General features: G+C 35.8%; 1 long non-coding RNA gene across 1 annotated transcript in view; it reads left to right on the top strand.

Moving 5' to 3' along the window:
- Positions 1 to 1957: 1957 nt before the first annotated feature.
- LOC105504937 overlaps positions 1958 to 19237 on the top strand; it is a 35201-nt gene continuing 17921 nt past the window's right edge. The window contains exon 1 of the long non-coding RNA XR_001000673.1: positions 1958 to 2077. This is a non-coding gene — a long non-coding RNA (uncharacterized LOC105504937). The remainder of the gene's footprint in view (positions 2078 to 19237) is intronic.

Below are 19237 nucleotides of genomic sequence, written 5' to 3' on the forward strand. Positions count from 1 at the left end.
CCCTTGACCCTAATCACATGTACAAAGTCCCTTTTGCCATGTAAGGTAACATATCCACAGGTTCCAGGATTAGAATGCCTACATTTTTGAGAGGCCATTACTTTGCCCACCAGCACAACCACTATCACCATATGGTGATTGGGCATTTGAAACATGGCTAGTGGAGTTGAGAAACAACATTATTTTATTTTAATTAATTTAAATGGAAAAGGAAATACATATAGATAATGGCTACTTTATTGGACAGCACACATCTAGAAGAATGGGAGAGTAAATAGACCAGGACATGTGGTATGATCACAGACCAATATTAAGAGCCTATGTATGATTTGTAGTTATGAATTTTAAGTAAGACTTTAGCATAGTTGTATTTCTACAGCCATGTTAACTACTGATGGCACCCTGTATTGGTCTATTCTCACACTGCTATAAGGACATACTTGAGACTGGGTAATTTATTTTAAAAAAGAGATTTAATGGACTCACAGTTTCATATGGTTGTGGAGGCCTCATAATCATGGTGTAAGGCAAAGAAGGAGCGAAGGCACATCTTACATGGCAGCAGGCAAGACAGCATGTGAGGGGAAACGGCCCTTTACAAAACGGTCAGATCTCATGAGAACTCACTCATTATCACGAGATCACCATGGAGGTAATTACCTTCATGATTCAATTACCTCCCACCAGGTCCCTCCCATGACATGTGGGATCGTGAGAACTATAATCCAAGATGAGATTTGGCTGGGGACACAGCCAAACCATATCACACCCATAAAATTGGCTTGAAGATACATTATCGAAAAATGATAATTATAAACCAAGGGAGAGAAAGGTTTTGAATTCAAGAAACCGTGATGAGCAAAGAGACCAGAAAAATTTCTCTTAACTCTAAATAATTATTGAGGCTACCACTCCAAAAATTAATATAATTTTTTTTAGATGAAGTCTGGCACTGTCACCTGGGCTGGAGTGCAGTGGTGCAATCTCAACTCACTGCAACCTCTGCCTCCTGGGTTCAAAGGATTCTTCTGCCTCAGCCTCCCAAGTAGCTGGGATTACAGGCACCCACCACCACACCCAGCTAATTTGATGTATTTTTGGTAAAGACGAGGTTTCACTATGTTGGCCAGGCTGGTCTCAACTCCTGACCTCAGGTGATCCACTCACCTTGGCCTCCCAAAGTGCTGGGATTACAGGCATGAGCCACCATGCTCAGCCCAAAATATCTTAAGTAAATGGGGTTTCACCATATTGGCCAGGCTGTTCTTGAACTCCTGACCTTGTGAACCACTCACCTCGGCCTCCCAAAGTGCTGGGATTACAGGCATGAGCAACTATGCCTGGCCATATAATTTTTAAAAGAAGATTAATTAAACAAAGGATCCACAATATAATAAACAATTCCAAACTATCAAAAGCCAAATGATTTATTCTTGACACTGAGGAAATAAATGGATTGATTATTTTGTTCCAAATTTCAGAACAACCAGTACAATAAAAGAAATAAGATATACAATTTGCAAATCATTAGAAAGAAGTAACAAAGCTATAAACAGGGAAGTATTTTTAAATGACATTTGAAAACCCAAACAAAAGAAAATATTACACACGATGGCAGCAAAAAGTTTAAACATATTATGATTACAATTATGATTAGATAACTTCCCCTGTCAAAGATAAAGAACAGTAATTGTTTGTAAGAGGTACACTTAAATTAAATGACACACAAAGGTAAAAACTGAACAAGGGAATGAGAAGCAAAACAATACCCAGAAAGAGATTTCAGCAGAAGTGGGAGTCACTCTTTCCAGTATAGGTTTGAATTCACAATACCTGTGGGGCCCGAAAAAGCTCAAATTAAAATTTAATGTAAAGTGATCTCCAATTAGTAGTTCCCCAAGATGCCTTGCAAAATAAGCAATACAAATTCATTCTTTTTTTTCTTTTCCCCACAAGATGGGTGTCATTGTGACTGGCTGCTACCTCCCCATGAGTCTTCTAAAATAAAACCTGCAAATTCACATCTTCCCCATGCTTCCGGATAATGCATATTCTTCATTTGAAAAAAGAAAACCAGGTATGGTTGCATGTGCTTGCAGTTCTAGCTACTCAGGAGTACTCAGGAGACTGAGGTAGGAGGATCACTTAAACCTCGGAGTTCAAGTCCAAGTGTAACCAAGATATATGGAGACCCTCTTTCTGGAGGCGGGGCACGGGGGAAGAGGACAACACTTAGGGGAACAGATATATGCAAAGAGGGACAATAGAATTATCAACTTATAACAAGGAAAAAAATGACCACCAGACATTTGTAAAACATCAATAGCACAAAAGAGAAACACAACCAGATTATAATTTTTTGGTCAAAGGTCTATAAAATGCTGGCTAATTTTGAGAATATGGTGCAAAAACAATACAATTTTGTTAACAGTAACAAAAAGAAAGGTAAGAAATGCCAGGAGAAAACTAAAACCTCCATACTAAAATAATGGTCCTAACATTAAGCAAAGTAAAATGTGGTATGATTTTGAGTGGTCAGCAGAGTGTAAGAATAAATAATCTATTTGCACTTGATACTTTCGGCTGTCACAGAGGTCATAGAATTGGGCTTATTGAGAAGGAAAGGTAAATGCTAGCACACTAACTGGCTCAGAAGTGAACAAAAGTGCAGTTTGCTCAAACAACTATATAGGAAAAAGTCTAATAATCTGATGTAAAAATTGGCAGAAGATTTGAATAGATATTTCTCAGAAGAAGACATATGAATGACAAACAGACATATGAAAATGTGCTCAACATCATTGATCATCAGAGAAATGTAAATCAAAACTACAATGAGATATAATCCAACTCCAGTTAAAATGGCTTTTATCCAAAAGTCAGGCAATAACAAATGCTGGTAAGGATGTAGAGAAAAGGGAAACCTTGTACACTGTTAGTGGGAATGTAAATTAATACAACCACCATGGAGAACAGTTTGGAGGATCCTCAAACAACTAAAAATAGAGCTACCATATGATTCAGCAATCTCACTGCTAGGTATATACCCAAAAGTATATTGAAGAGACATCTGCACTCCCATATTTGTTGCAGCACTGTCCATAATAGCCAAGATTTGGAAGCCACCTAAGTGTCCATCAACAGATGAATGGAGAAACTGTGGTACATATACACAGTGGAGTACTATTCAGCCATAAAAAAGAATGAGATTCTGTCATTTGCAGAACTGGAGATCATTATGTTAGGTTAAATAAGCCAGGCACAGAAAGAAAAACATATTTTCATTTATTTTTGGGATATAAAAGTCAAAACAATTAAACTCATGGAGATGGAGAACAGATAGATGGTTACCAGAGGCTAGTAGGAGGAGTTGGGAGGGGGGTGTTGGTGATGGTTAATGGGTACAAAAAAATGGTTAGAAAGAATAAATAAGACCTAGTATTAGATAGGACAACAGGAGGATTATAGTAAAAAATAATTTATTTGTACATTTCAAAGTAACTAAAAGAGTGTAATTGTATTATTTGTAACACATAGGATAAATGCTTGAGGTGATGGATACCCCATTTACCCTGATGTGATTATTATTATTATTATTATTATTATTATTTGAGACGGAGTCTCGCTCTATCGCCCAGGCTGGAGTGCAGTGGTTGGATCTCAGCTCACTGCAAGCTCCGCCTCCCGGGTTCACGCCATTCTCCTGCCTCAGCCTCCTGAGTAGCTGGGACTACAGGCGCCTGCCACCTCGCCCGGCTAGTTTTTTGTATTTTTTTTTTTAGTAGAGACGGGGTTTCACGGTGTTAGCCAAGATGGACTCAATCTCCTGACCTCGTGATCCACCCGTCTCGGCCTCCCAAAGTGCTGGGATTACAGGCTTGAGCCACCGTGCCTGGCCCCTGATGTGATTATTACACATCATATGCCTGTACCAAAAGATCTCATATATCCCATAAATCCATATACTTACTATGTACCACACAAATTAAAAATTAAAAAAATAAAGAAATTACAGTTTGTTGGTTTTGAGTATTTGACCAAATTTTTTACTAAGCACAGATGTATTAAATATAATTTTATTGTCTTTTTGACATTATAATAATGAAGGTATCTACACAGAAGTCTGAGATGAGAAGAAAATGATATAATATGCACCTACTACATGGTGGGTAGTTTATATACTAAAGTTATTGTTATGAGAAAGAATGGTTTAGGAATATTATCTTAAATTACTAAGGAGTGTTAAAAAAAAAATACCAAAAGCAAAAATGACAAAGGCAAGAAGAAACAGTAGATAATGTGAGTAAACCTTAATCTTTCCAAGAGAGGAGACAGTTCATAATGTCTAAAATTGTTAAACCATAAAATAGAGATATAGTTATCTTATTCATAGTTAAGGAGATAACTGCTATAGCACAAAATAGTGCCAGAAGTGGTTGCCTCTGGGAAATGTGATTATAGATATTATAATATTTTGGACTGTCAAAATCTGCTTTTAAGACTGAAGAAATACAAATAGGACAATGTTTATTTGAAATTTGTATCCTTAGGGAATGTAAAGAAATTAATGTATCCACAAAATAATAATAGCCGCTATTTGAAAACAGTTTTCTTGAAAGTTAAAATAGTGATAGTCTTCTAAAAATTTTGTTAGTTTTGGTTTTGTCTTTAATCTGAGTTATGTAGAAAAGTGTTTATTTCAAATTAGGCAAGCTTATTTTAATGCCTTTTTCTGTCTTTTTTCTATCAACTAGAGTTTTATTGTGTTCAGAAAATGCCATGCATTAAAAGACTACTTTTGAGAATTTCTAGAGATTTCCTTTGTTGCTAAAGAGATTTTTGTAATTGTTACATGGGATTTTAAAAAGAATGTAAATTATCCTTTTTGTCAAGTATAATGATTTCTGAAACCTAGCTGTGTCAGAATACTGTATAATACTGTAATACTATATTGTTTTTGGCTATGTGTACTTATTTCTTAGAGTGGTACGTTAAAGCCTCGACCCTGGTGACTTTATCTATTTCTCTATATATCTAAACATTTCCAAGACATGTTATGTGCAGTACCAATGCCATAACTATTATGTATTTAATCGAAATAAAATATTTCAACCCTTTATAATTCACTTTGAACTTTATTTTGTTAAAGATAATTGTTGTCGATTATACAATCTTTCATTATCAATACCTAGATACACTTTTCTAATCCACTATAATTGTTTTAAAATAAAAGAAGAAGGGAAGGTTGTAGTAAAACCCTCCCAAAACTCTTCCTCCATAAAAGTAATGAGGATACTGGCAAAAAAAAAAAAAAAAAAAAAATTGTCAAAATCAACTTTTCAGAATTCTGGAAACTAACTGAAGCTTTCCAACATATCTGAGGAACTTTTATTTTAGAAAAATAATCAGATCTTGGTAACAATGAGCTTTGTGGTGCTTGAACTTACTTTATGCCCATTCAAATTCATGATATCCTTTAAGACCAACAGATTCACACCCACAGTAACTGAAAAACAACAGCCTAGTAGTCACTGGGTGGGAAGAAGGGTTTGGAAATCACCCAAATCCACATGCGAAATGACTATTTGACCTGTATGGAAGCTACCTGAAAAACTTCATTCTCAAGGTTTATTATTATTTTATTTAGTTAGTTATTTAGAGAAAGAGTCTCACTCTGTCACTCAGGCTGAAGTTCAGTGACATGACCTTGACTCACTGCAGCCTTGACCTCCTAATTTCAAATGATCCCCCTACCTCAGCCTCCCAAGTAGCTAGGACTGCATGTGCTTGACCAACACCTGCTGATTTTTTTTTTTTCAGAGACAGGTGTCTTGCTTTGTTGCCCAGGCATATCTCAATTTCCTAGCCTCAAGTGTTCTTCACACTTTGGCCTCTCAAAGTGCTGGAATTATAGGTGTGGCAGGTTTATGTTTATTTGGCCTGACTTAGAGCTTTCTCTGTGAGAATAGCCATATTCCCAGGTGTGTGTCTAAAGCAACTATTGGCAATTGTTGAACAACACAGCTTCCTTAAGCGGAGATCCCACTTAGGGTTAATAAGTGGCTAGGAAACTTAAAAGGAAAAACTGGGAATGAAAGGACTTTAGAGCAGTTAAAAGCTCCACACATTCCTGGGAATCTAGAAGGCCACATGCATGTGCAGGACTGCGAACATGTACAGAAAACACTGGAGAAGGTCTTAATTGCTCACCTATGACTGACCTTTAGTTGCTATAAAATCAAGAAGTAGAGGTTAAGGCAGAACTGTAAATTGTCTGAAGTGCTGAAGATGTTCCTGAACATAAACACAGAGTCTGTCAGCAAAGGCTGTGAGACTTATTGGTCCAATGTATATAAGGAGATCCCCGTCCAATCACTAGCTGATGAGTAAATTAAAGAATACAGACTTGACAGAATTAGTCCAGGCAAGTCACAAACAAGTAAAAGGAAAATAAAGAGAGGCACAACAAATAGCAACAGGAGCAAGTCCTGGAAGTCTTATTTCCATCTGATTTCCAGAGTTGTCACAGTATGTTTATTTTAAATGTCTCACTTTTCAGTAAAAAATCTTGAGATACCCAAATAAATGAGATAGAGGTACACCCCATATATAGGGTGTGGCGGGTAGGGGTGGAGGAATAAATAATCAATAGAAACTATCCCTGAGAAAGACTACTGGACTATTAAGACCTTGGATTTACTAGTCAAAGATTTTAAATCAGCTATTATAAATACCTTTGGGAACTAAAGGAAACCATGATTAAAAAATTAAATAAAAATATGAGACTATCTCAAATAGAAAATATCAATAAAGTGGTAGAAATAATTTTAAAATAAAGTAGAAGCAATGCACTTAAAAATTAAAGTAAATGATATAAAAATTTTACTAGAAGGACTCAAAAACAGATTTGAAATGGCAGAAGATGGAATCAATGGAGCTAAAGATAGATCAATTGAGATTATCAATTCTAAGGAACACAAAGAATTATGAATGAAAAAAATTGAGCAGAGCCTCAGGGATATGTGGGACATCATCAAGCATACCAACATAGGCATGATAAACTCCCAGAAGGATTGGAGTGAGAGAAAGAGGCAGAAAGAATATCTGAATAAATCATAGTGTGAATTGTTTCCATTTGATAAAAAACACTAATTTGCACATTCATGAAGATTAAGGAACTCAAAATAGAATCAACTAAAAGGGATCCACACCTAGACAAATCATAGTAAAACTGTCAATAGCCAAGGACAAAGAGAGAATTTTGAGAACAACTCATCACCTATAAGTAATCATCAATAAAATAATTCCTATCTGAAACTATGGTGGCCAGAAATAGAATGACATTTTCAGTATTGTAAGAAAATTATTGCCAATAAAGAATTATACATCCAAAGAAATTTTCCTGTGAAAATAAAGGAGAAAATTAATTCCCAGACAAAAATTCTGAAAAATTAATCCCTAGCACATCTGCCCTAAAAGAATACTAAATGGGGGTTTCTAGGCTGAAATGAGACGTACCAAAGAGCAACTTGAATTCACATGAGACACAAGGAATACTGTTAAAGGTTAAATACATAAATAAATATAAAAGACATTATAAATATATTTTTATTAGTAACGCTTTTCTTCTATCTGATTTAAAAGGCAACTGCATAAAGCAGTAATTATAAAAAAGTGTTGATGGGCTTATAATGAATATACTAAAAACAAACAGATTTTGCATTTAAAAATTATTAATGATTTTATTTATAGATTAAATGTTAATACAGAAATTAAAGTAGACTTCCTCATCTTTACATGGGATATTTATAGAAAGAGACATATATATCACAATTAATAATAAACTATCAAATGTTATCAAATAATAAACTATCAAACTATCAAATATCAAAATAATAAATAAAACAAGAATTGTGACTACCATATTATTGTTATCATTCAGTGTTTCTGGATTTTCTAGTGCATTCAGCCAGACTAGTAAAAGAAAAATAAAGAGAGAGATAATTACTACAAAGGAAGCCACAAAGCTGTAATTATTTCAAACAATGATTTAGAAATATATGTTTATTAGAAAAGAATTTTAATGAAAACCCCCAAAAAGTTAGTACTAGTAGCTTAAGTAGGTGAATTGACAAGATATTAGCTAAATATACAAAACCCAAATTTTCATATACACAAATCATTACCAACTAGGTAATACTGAAAAGCAAATATGTAACTCACAATAGTACCAACTGAAAAAAATATCTAGGAATAAATAAAAGCCCAGAATGAAATGTTTGCATCCTCTATGGTAGATTAAGTATCAATAAACATCCAGTAGAAATCAGCATATCAGGAAAATATTACTCGTAAGTCAATAAGATAAAAGACACACAAGACAGTAGCAAAAAAGCAGAAATATACACGCAAAATTTCCTAGATTAAATAATTGACGGTGAACAATAAACCACTTTAAAAGTTCTGAAAGATGATCAAGCTTGCAAATAAACCAGATCCCATTTCTGGTATAGTTATGCAGTTCAATATGGTAAACACTAGTCACATGTGGCTTTTAAAATTTAAATTAAATAAAAGTAAAAATTTAATTTCTTAATTGCACCACCCAAATTTCAAGTGCTCAATAGTCATATATAGCTAGTGACTACTATATTAGACATCATAGATATAGAGCATTTACATCAGTGTAGAAAATTCTATTGGGCAGAACTTGTCTATGAGATTTAAATTGGTTATGTGGGAAATGGGCCCTGGTTCACTATTGGTGGGAGTGTAAATGTGTCTAGCTTTTATAGAGAGAAATGTGGCAATATTTGTAAAAGTTAAAAATGGATTAAGAACATTATTTTCTTGGGAGTTATAATCATATTTGTACATATGTACAAAAAGATAGTAAAAGGACACTCATAGCATTACTTTATAATACATATCAAATAATTGGAAATACTCTAAATAACATTGATAAATATAGTTAGCTAAATTACATAACCTATTAAGTGAAAAAACAAGTAACGAAACAATATACACAGTATCATATGTGTGTATGTATGCGTGTGCATTTGTGATATGGTGAGACTTTGTGTCCCCACCCAAATCTCATCTTGAATTATAATCCCCATAATTATCATAATCCCCAAGCGTCAACGTGGAGGTAATTGAATCATAGGGGCAGTTTTCCCCATGTTGTTCTCATGATAGTGAGTGAGTTCTCACGAGGTCTGATGGTTTTATAAGCGGCTCTTCCCCCTTTGCTCTGCACTTCTTCCTTCTACCTTGTGAAGAAGGTGCCTTGCTTTCTCTTCACCTTTCCCCAAGATTGTAAGTTTCCTGAGGCCTCCCAGCGATGCGGAACTGTGAGTCAATTAAACCTCTTTCCTTTATAAATTACCCCATCTTGGGCAGTTCTTTATAGCAATACAAAAATGGACTAATGCAATTTGTAAAATCTGTGTGTATTTGTAACTGGAAGAAATAGGCTCTCAAGGATGCTCGATAAACTTTTATAATAGTATTATATAATAGTCAACCTTAGAAAGAGTTGAAATTTAAAATATACTGTCATGTTTTGCTCTTTTGCAGTGTTAGAGTTTCATTCCTTTCATAATTAAAAAGAAGTTTAAAGAAACCATAGTAGTAGAAGCAGTGCCCTAAGTATTCTCCCCACCATCTTAGAGGTTTCATTCATTTCAGAGAAATAGTTAACATTGTCACAAACACTAAGAAAATTGTTAGTGTCATGCACCCACTTTCCTCAAGTAATGGCTGCAATTCCGATATGGAATTCTGAATAATAAAAAACTATACACACTTAAGAAAGAAACATAAAAAATACTTTTATATTTTCTAATGTATTACCAAGTTCAGTGAATTTGAATAGGATGCAAACTGTGGCTTGATTATATCTATACTGAAACAACAGCAATTTTTCATCTTTAACTGTTGTGTGTGCTGTTAACTTTAAGCCTGATTCATCTCTTGAGGACTGAGGTGACATACTCACTCATGTAAAACTCTCTTAGAATACAGCCAAGAGCATGGAAAACAAATCTAATTGTTTTTGTAAAAGTGAGAAATATACATATATTATTTTAGCTGGAACCTTCAGTCAACTGGTAGAAAAATTGAAATTTCATTCTAATATCAGAACTTACAGTTAAAGCATTAAAATGTATATATCAGATTCTCCTTTAGTATACACAAAGGATTTCTTGTGGGTATAAGCATTTTATATCCTATATGTCCCTATCACTTTTCCTGTCAATTTTAATAATTTTAGCATGTTTTTGATAAAAGTCACACCTAACATTTACGAGGAATTTAATTTTACTATACGAATAACCATTTTTGTATTTTCTCATTTAAATTTCATTGGTATACTTTCTAGGAAAATGTTGTCTTTGTACTGTTAATATCATTATGCTGATTAAGAAATACATTGGATGAAACAGTAAAGTAGTAAGATGTATTTCTAAGATGTCTTCTCTTAAACTTTTTCAATATTTCTCTCCCTATTTTGATTTACTGTCTTCCTCCCCCCGTAACTCAAGCCTTCTGTGTTGTTTCCCACTGCAATGGCCCATGAAGACCCGTTCTTTCTCATCATGGCTTAATGTTTCCTTCTACGGAATTTAGTTATCCTGTCTCTTATCACCTCAGAATGTTGGTTTCAGCTAGTTTTCTGTTTGGAAGCAGTATAAATAGTGGTAACAAAAAAGCTTTCTTTTGAGGTGTTTACATCTAAATGTACTAATGCAACCAATAGGAATGAAAACATAATGGCAAAGTCACAGAGAAAGAAGCCAATCAAAGAGGTAGAGCATTTTGAGATGGGGATGTCTGGGGTCCTTTAAGACATTACTCAAAAGCCTCACTAGCCCTGTATGATGTTTCATACTGGATATTCTAATTAGTATGTCTGCAATGTGTTTTATTTATAACTGTTGAATTTTTCTCATTATGTTTCAAAAAAGATTGATGAATGTATTATTACCTATAACATTATTCTTTTCTATAGACAGTACGACCTGATTCATACAACCTCTTAAAGGCATTTCTGTCAAAGAGCAGCAAGAGAAAACTGACAGCAGAAATCCTAAATTCTAGTTGCTTACTCAAGCTTGTTCCCAATTTCTTTTTCTTTTTCTTTTCTTTTCTTTTTTTTTAGACAAAGTCTCACTCTTGTTCCCTAGGCTGGAGTGCAATGGCGCGATCTTGGCTCACCTCAACCTCTGCCTCCTGGGTTCAAGAGATTCTCCTGCCTCAGCATCCTGAGTAGCTGGGATTACAGGTGCCTGCCACCAAGCCCAGCTAATTTTTGTATTTTTAGTAGAGATGGGGTTTCACCATGTTGGCCAGGCTGTTCTCGAACTCCCAACCTCAGGTGATCCTCCCACCTTGGCCTCCCAAAGTACTGGGATTACAGGCGTGAGGCACCAAGCCCAGCCACCCAATTTCAAGGTTATATATCAACAGATATGTTCTTAAATTATTCATGAAAGGATTTTGTGAAAATCTATATTAGTATAAAGAATTACAAACACTGCCCAGAAAAAAATAGTCATCTTTATAAAAGGCTATAGATACAAAATACAAGCAATCCCAGAGCTAAAAGAGAAAAGGCTACTTAGATGCCAAGGGTCTCTCCTCAAAAATATATTTAAATTTGTATTAAAAAACCAACCTAGAACTAGGACATTGTATGTTTTTCTGCAGCTCTGCCGGTGACTATGTGTTGCCTAAATCACCAAATATCTTTGGGCTTCCTTATATCATTTGTGAAATGATGGAGCTTGAATAATAGAATTTCAGCTCAGCTGAACCATTGTATGAGTGGAGGTTCCTCTCCCTCTCAGTCTAGATTTAAAAAATTAAACTGTTTGAGCTAATTGTAGATTTACACACAGTTGTACAAAGTAAGACAGAGAGATCCCATATACCAGTGACCCAGTTTCCTCCAGTGGTAACACAAATATAGTGCACAAATATAGTATAATATTACAACCAGAATACTAGCATTGATTCAGTTAAGATACAAAAACAGCTCACTATCTTTTTAATTTCTTAGTATTAATCAGGAAAAGGCAGTATAATTTTTGAGAGCTTACTGTATGGTGTGTTTTACATGCTTTATTTCATTTAGTTCTAATTATGCACCACTTTGAAGATAAGGCTCAGCTAAAAGCAGAAGAATTGGGTTCAAGGTCTGCTTGACTTCACAGCCCTTATTCTTTCTATTCAGCATGCTGCCCCTCAAAGATCTTTATCATTGCTTCACGTAGCATTACACTGTGCCACATGTATCGCTAGAAATATATGTACATTATGTGCCTCTGTTTTCCTCAGGAAAACTTTGTTTGCCATGTTTTACAGAGGTACAGGCCTAGGAAGATTTAAAACATATCCAGGTCTAGGTCACCCCCTCAACATCGGTCATTTGGCCAGGATTAAATTTGCAGCATCTATCTTCAAGGCTCCCTTCTTTCTTTTCTGCCTTTTACACCATAGCCTCATTTTCTGAATAATAAATGATGGCAGAACACAACACAGAAAGAAGGGACACTTTGAAAGGAGTCATTTATATGTTTCAGGGAGGAAAAGTACTTTTACAATCAAATCTACTCTGATGAGTTCCTTATTTCTATAAAATAAACAAAATCACACTTACTTTTCTATAAAGATATAAATGCAAAATTGAAAACCATGCTGATTAGACAGTCTTCTACCATCCCCTACCAATCTACTAGAGTACAAATACCAAAGTCTTTCCGAGCCTCTAGGGACTCTTAAACCATTGTAGCTTGAGTCCCTTAGGAGTAACACTGGAGTAACAATTAATTTACACAATAAATATATATTGAGGGTCTACCAAATGTCAAAGTTAAAATACTGAGTACATATGGTGAACCAGAAAGATACAGCTCTTCTGTGATATATATGGAACATAAGTATATATTTATTTCATAACAAATAATTTCATACAAATATAAATTATACAAATTAGATTTGTATAATTATATAAGTAGACACATATTTGCATGTTATATACATTATGGAGGGGATTCATGAGGCGTTATAATAACATATAAAAGGGTAACTTAATAGAATATGAAAGTTCAGAGAAAATTTCTTTGAGAATGGAACATCAGACTTGGAAACTGAAGAATGGGAATAGCTTCTGCACTTGGACAGAAGCCTGTGACCTGGGGAATGGTATCTTTTGAGTGGCTAAATGCTTGCTCATTCCACTGACCTGGAGATTATTCCTGGCTATACACTGTGTCCTTCTCTGGGGCTTTCAGCTGGAACACTTACACATGACATGGACTTTCCATGTGACCTGGGCTTCCTCACAACATGATGGCTGGATTTCAAAGGTGAGGAGAGAAACGGAATGTGAGCTAGGTGGAAGCAGTATCACCTATTATGCCACAGTGCCCTAGACTAGAAAGTCACTTGGCATCACTCATATTTCATTTTTTTAATGTAGTCACAAAGGCTAGCCCACTTTTATGGGGAGGAGTAATAGACTTTACACCTTGATGAGGAGTGGTAACACTGTGGAAGAGCATTAAAACAGCAAATATAGTATTTTTAGAAATTTTGGGGAAATGCAATCTACCTGAAATAACTATCACAGTTCAAACCTATAAAACAGAGTACAGTTCAGCTGCCACATTTTAGCCAAGTGAGGAAAAGCTGCAAGTCCATTTTGTAGAGCCACAAATGCAAAACCTAAATTTTAATTCTAGATTTTTATGTTCAGTAAAAATGCAATTTTCTCACATATATATTTTATATATTCATTTCCACTTGTTAAACTATGTGTCAAATATCAATTATATTTCAATTTCAATCTCTCAGAATTAAGTGAATAAAGGGCAGATTTACAAATAGATTTTATCAAGCATTAACCGTTTTCCAATTTCTGCCACTTTGACCAAAAATTCATTGGCCTTCTAAATGAATTTACTCCATTCATTTTAACCCATGCCCCCTTCCTTTGCTTTTGGTTATCTCTGTCTGCCACTTTACTTATTACTGTCTGAGAAAACATAATATTATGACTGCAACAAATGTATTCAACTGTCCTAGTGGAAAGATTCCTAAGGGAAGATGGATGGGAATAAACAAAGTGAAAAGAGAAAACACCAATGTGGCTAGTGGTTGTGTGCAGGGGCTCTGATGTCAACCACCTGAGTTTGAAATCAAGCTCCAAAATTTACCATTTGTGAGACTTGATTTACTTAACCTTTTTTTAACCTTTTAATAAAGCTCATAAACCATGCCCAGTGTTGGGCATATTTAAGTCCTCGGGAAAAGTTAGCTATTACAGCAAAATTATTTACATTAATAAGAAAAAATGGTACCTAGTTTACCTATCCAATGAAGGTAAGCACATAGGGAAATGGATATGGGATTATTATCATATGATGTGTCCTCACACATTCAGCTTTCCAGTACAGCAGGCTTCAGATAGCCCTGAGATAATCAATTAGTATCATCAGGAATACAGCATGAGGGCCAGTGACATTGGCCTCTCTGTGTACCTAGACCTCTCATAGTTTCTCCCCCCAAATCTGATTGGGTTAGCTTCATTATCATCTACAATGGTCTCTGCATTTCCACTTAGACAGTTACTTTAGCTGTGTCCAGTAAATTGAGGTTTGTTTGCTTTTATCACACTAGCCCAAAGACAGAATTGTTTGTGCTTCAAAGGAGACTACAGGCCTAGCAGCCTCCTAGAATTTTGTAAATTCTCTCTGAAAATAGGCATGTTTGTTCGAAATGGAATATACAGCTGGGTTCCTGTCAATCTCAGAGGAGATGGGGAATCTCTTCCTTCACTGCCCTTGCCATCACTGTCAGCCATTAAACATTTGAAAATCACCCCACTCTGCTGTAGCTGCTATTGCTTGGCCTCCCGCCCTGATGACAGTTAAAACCTGCATTACCTATCACTGATTATCTTGCACTTCTCTTTGGCACTCAACATCAACCTGCTTCACCCCCTTATTTTTTCAACCATTATTCAGGTGTAGACTCTTTTGGGATAAGAGTTATTTTGTCTTATTCTCCTATCAATAATGCTTTTTCCTTCTGTTCCTTGATCCCATCTCTTTTCTGTTCCTTCTAAACTCCTTCCCTAAGTCCACCATTCCATGATTAATGATCTCCAGAGATGGTTAAACTCTTTGCAAAGTACTTTACACATATTGGATTTAAATAACATTTCATTCTCCCCGAAAGACCCTGATTAATATTTTCTTCTTTCAAGCAAGACTGTGTGTTCTCCCATTTCTTAACTCTTAGCATTGAGAGGCAGGGTTTGAACACTCTATGCTCTTCATCATCATTTTCAGATCCTCATGCATCAGCCTTCTCATAAAACTGTCATGCATCTCCATGGCTGATGCCAACAAACTGTATTCTCTTCATCTCTATTAGGGCTAAGGAGCAATCTGGGAGCTGTTCTACAAATAGTGTTTAATTCTGTATTGCAGATGACATGGTTGTGTTCCAGAACCCTTAGGATTTATGCTGTGAAACTCCTACTAGGGCTTGTGAGAAATTCCACACAACATGTGTTTTTCCACCACAAATTATGTGTAACAATTTTAAGTTTGAAACTGTGAAAGATCTGAGACATTACTTCTGGATGAAAGAACACATCATTTGTTTGCAGATCATCTCAGCAGTGCCCCAGTTCTCCTTTGGGCAACACAATGAGGGCCAGGTATCACTTGTGCATGTAGAGGTTTTGCTACAGAAGAGGAATCCAAAAATTATGAGAATCAGAGCTTAAGTAGGGCATCTGGCACATCTATTCCTCCTCCTCCCTAGAGAAAGATTTTTGCTTTGCAATGTAAACAACTCTTCTCCAGAGAGAGGAGGAAAAAATTTCTAGCTTTTCTTTACCATTTTGAAATATAAGCAAATGACGCCAGGGAGGATTTATCTTTCAGGTTCCTATTCAATTATCCTTTACTCAGAAATCCTGGATCATGCAGAAATGAAAAATATTAGTTGTTTCACAACACTATGGTCTAGATGGTACAGTTGTTCTCAGAGCAGTCTGAATCTGCTGCAAGGCACTTTTCTACTCTGAATCCTATTCACATTTGGCTGTATTCCATGACATCCACTGAAGGTTAGAGTACTATTCCCAATGGTGGACTATTCTGTCTCTTGGACCCCAAGATGCTCTATTCTTAGTGCTGGGATGTGTGAGACACAATAATTTGTCATTTATTTTCAAGGGGATGTCCAAATATGCCCAGACCTTTGGGACTCTCAAATTTTCCAATGCAGTTGATCCTGATTCTTCATGGGGTTTATCTCCCCAATCTCCTGAAAGTCATGTGTTCAACCAAAATCATATTTTATTAACATATTTGCCACTTCTTGCTCATCTAGTCCTATTACATGATGCTATCTATATAGTGGATTAATATGATATTCTGTAAATGTTTAGACGGTATAGATCTTTTCAGACCATGTTAGGACTGATGACAGAAGAGTTCACACAGGCTTGTGGGAAGACCATAAAAGTATATTGCTGTCTGTTTCAAATGAATTTAAACTTATTCTGGTCCTTCTTCTTAATAGGAATGGAAATAAAAACATTTGCCCAAGTAATGGCCATATAGCACTCCATGTATTTGAGCCCATGTTAATTATTCCACATCCAATACAGCAAACAGAATTTATGTGGTTGACTAGTGAACTAATCTGGGATATAATGCAGACCATCACCTTTGTATTTCTTAAGGCTTTAAAGGTGGCACTGATCTGTGCCATTCTCTTCAAGATACAGTATTTTTTTAATTTACTAACTCAGCCAGTGGGAAAGGAGTTGGTGAGTTTCAGAGGTTTCCATGTAGCCTTCCTCACTACAATATATTCTCCCAATCAGGACAGAAACACTTGTGAGAGTTCTAGTATAAATCCAGTATATCTACACCAATTACATAGTCAGGGCCAAGATCAGAGAAATGGCCACTGGTTGGTTCTGGGGATTGGTGGACTCACTGTGTGACAACCCATGACAGTATTGCATGGATTATATACTCTGCATTTGTGAGCATTTTAGACTTAGTCTAAGCCAACTTAGTGTCTAACAGTGCTTAAAATATTTTGTATTCCTCTTTTGTGTATGGTTACTTGTATGAATAACTATAAGTCCCTTTGTAGAAAGACTGTGGGAATCACTTTCCTACATATTTGTCCATTTGCCTGTTCAGGCAGGGTTCTTCCTTCTGAGAACCCAGTTTGCCCTTCAGCTCACATGTTTCAGATCTGAAAATTGTCTCAGATATGGAAACAGACAAACATTTGAAGCATTTCATTAGTCCGGGTGCGCTTGGCCTTTTCTTCTAATTTATTTTGATTATATGAACTGAGCAATTTCGTTTTAGGTTATCAATCTATCTGCCCTTAGGGAAACTGTGTTTTATTAACCATTTCCATGGTGTCCTGTGGTTCAGGACCCCAGATTGTCATGCCAGTCTTGCTGCTCAAGCTCATTGCTTTATTTATTTATTTATTATTTTTGAGATGGAGTCTTGCTCTGTCACCCAGGCTGGATGCAGTGGCACGATCTCAGCTCACTGCAACCTCTGCCTCCCAGGTTCAAGCAATTCTCTGCCTCAGCCTCCTGAGTAGCTGGGATTACAGGCTTGAGCCACCGCGCCCGGCCAATTTTTCATCTTTAACTGTTGTGTGTGCTGTTAACTTTAAGCCTGATTCATCTCTTGAGGACTGAGGTGACATACTCACTCATGTAAAACTCTCTTAGAATACAGCCAAGAGCATGGAAAACAAATCTAATTGTTTTTGTAAAAGTGAGAAATATACATATATTATTTTAGCTGGAATCTTCAGTCAACTGGTAGAAAAATTGAAATTTCATTCTAATATCAGAACTTACAGTTAAAGCATTAAAATGTATATATCAGATTCTCCTTTAGTATACACAAAGGATTTCTTGTGGGTATAAGCATTTTATATCCTATATGTCCCTATCACTTTTCCTGTCAATTTTAATAATTTTAGCATGTTTTTGATAAAAGTCACACCTAACATTTACGAGGAATTTAATTTTACTATACGAATAACCATTTTTGTATTTTCTCATTTAAATTTCATTGGTATACTTTCTAGGAAAATGTTGTCTTTGTACTGTTAATATCATTATGCTGATTAAGAAATACATTGGATGAAACAGTAAAGTAGTAAGATGTATTTCTAAGATGTCTTCTCTTAAACTTTTTCAATATTTCTCTCCCTATTTTGATTTACTGTCTTCCTCCCCCCGTAACTCAAGCCTTCTGTGTTGTTTCCCACTGCAATGGCCCATGAAGACCCGTTCTTTCTCATCATGGCTTAATGTTTCCTTCTACGGAATTTAGTTATCCTGTCTCTTATCACCTCAGAATGTTGGTTTCAGCTAGTTTTCTGTTTGGAAGCAGTATAAATAGTGGTAACAAAAAAGCTTTCTTTTGAGGTGTTTACATCTAAATGTACTAATGCAACCAATAGGAATGAAAACATAATGGCAAAGTCACAGAGAAAGAAGCCAATCAAAGAGGTAGAGCATTTTGAGATGGGGATGTCTGGGGTCCTTTAAGACATTACTCAAAAGCCTCACTAGCCCTGTATGATGTTTCATACTGGATATTCTAATTAGTATGTCTGCAATGTGTTTTATTTATAACTGTTGAATTTTTCTCATTATGTTTCAAAAAAGATTGATGAATGTATTATTACCTATAACATTATTCTTTTCTATAGACAGTACGACCTGATTCATACAACCTCTTAAAGGCATTTCTGTCAAAGAGCAGCAAGAGAAAACTGACAGCAGAAATCCTAAATTCTAGTTGCTTACTCAAGCTTGTTCCCAATTTCTTTTTCTTTTTCTTTTCTTTTCTTTTTTTTTAGACAAAGTCTCACTCTTGTTCCCTAGGCTGGAGTGCAATGGCGCGATCTTGGCTCACCTCAACCTCTGCCTCCTGGGTTCAAGAGATTCTCCTGCCTCAGCATCCTGAGTAGCTGGGATTACAGGTGCCTGCCACCAAGCCCAGCTAATTTTTGTATTTTTAGTAGAGATGGGGTTTCACCATGTTGGCCAGGCTGTTCTCGAACTCCCAACCTCAGGTGATCCTCCCACCTTGGCCTCCCAAAGTACTGGGATTACAGGCGTGAGGCACCAAGCCCAGCCACCCAATTTCAAGGTTAT

This window comes from Colobus angolensis, unplaced genomic scaffold (genome assembly GCF_000951035.1).
Source record: "Colobus angolensis palliatus isolate OR3802 unplaced genomic scaffold, Cang.pa_1.0 Scaffold123, whole genome shotgun sequence".
Lineage (NCBI taxonomy): Eukaryota > Metazoa > Chordata > Mammalia > Primates > Cercopithecidae > Colobus > Colobus angolensis.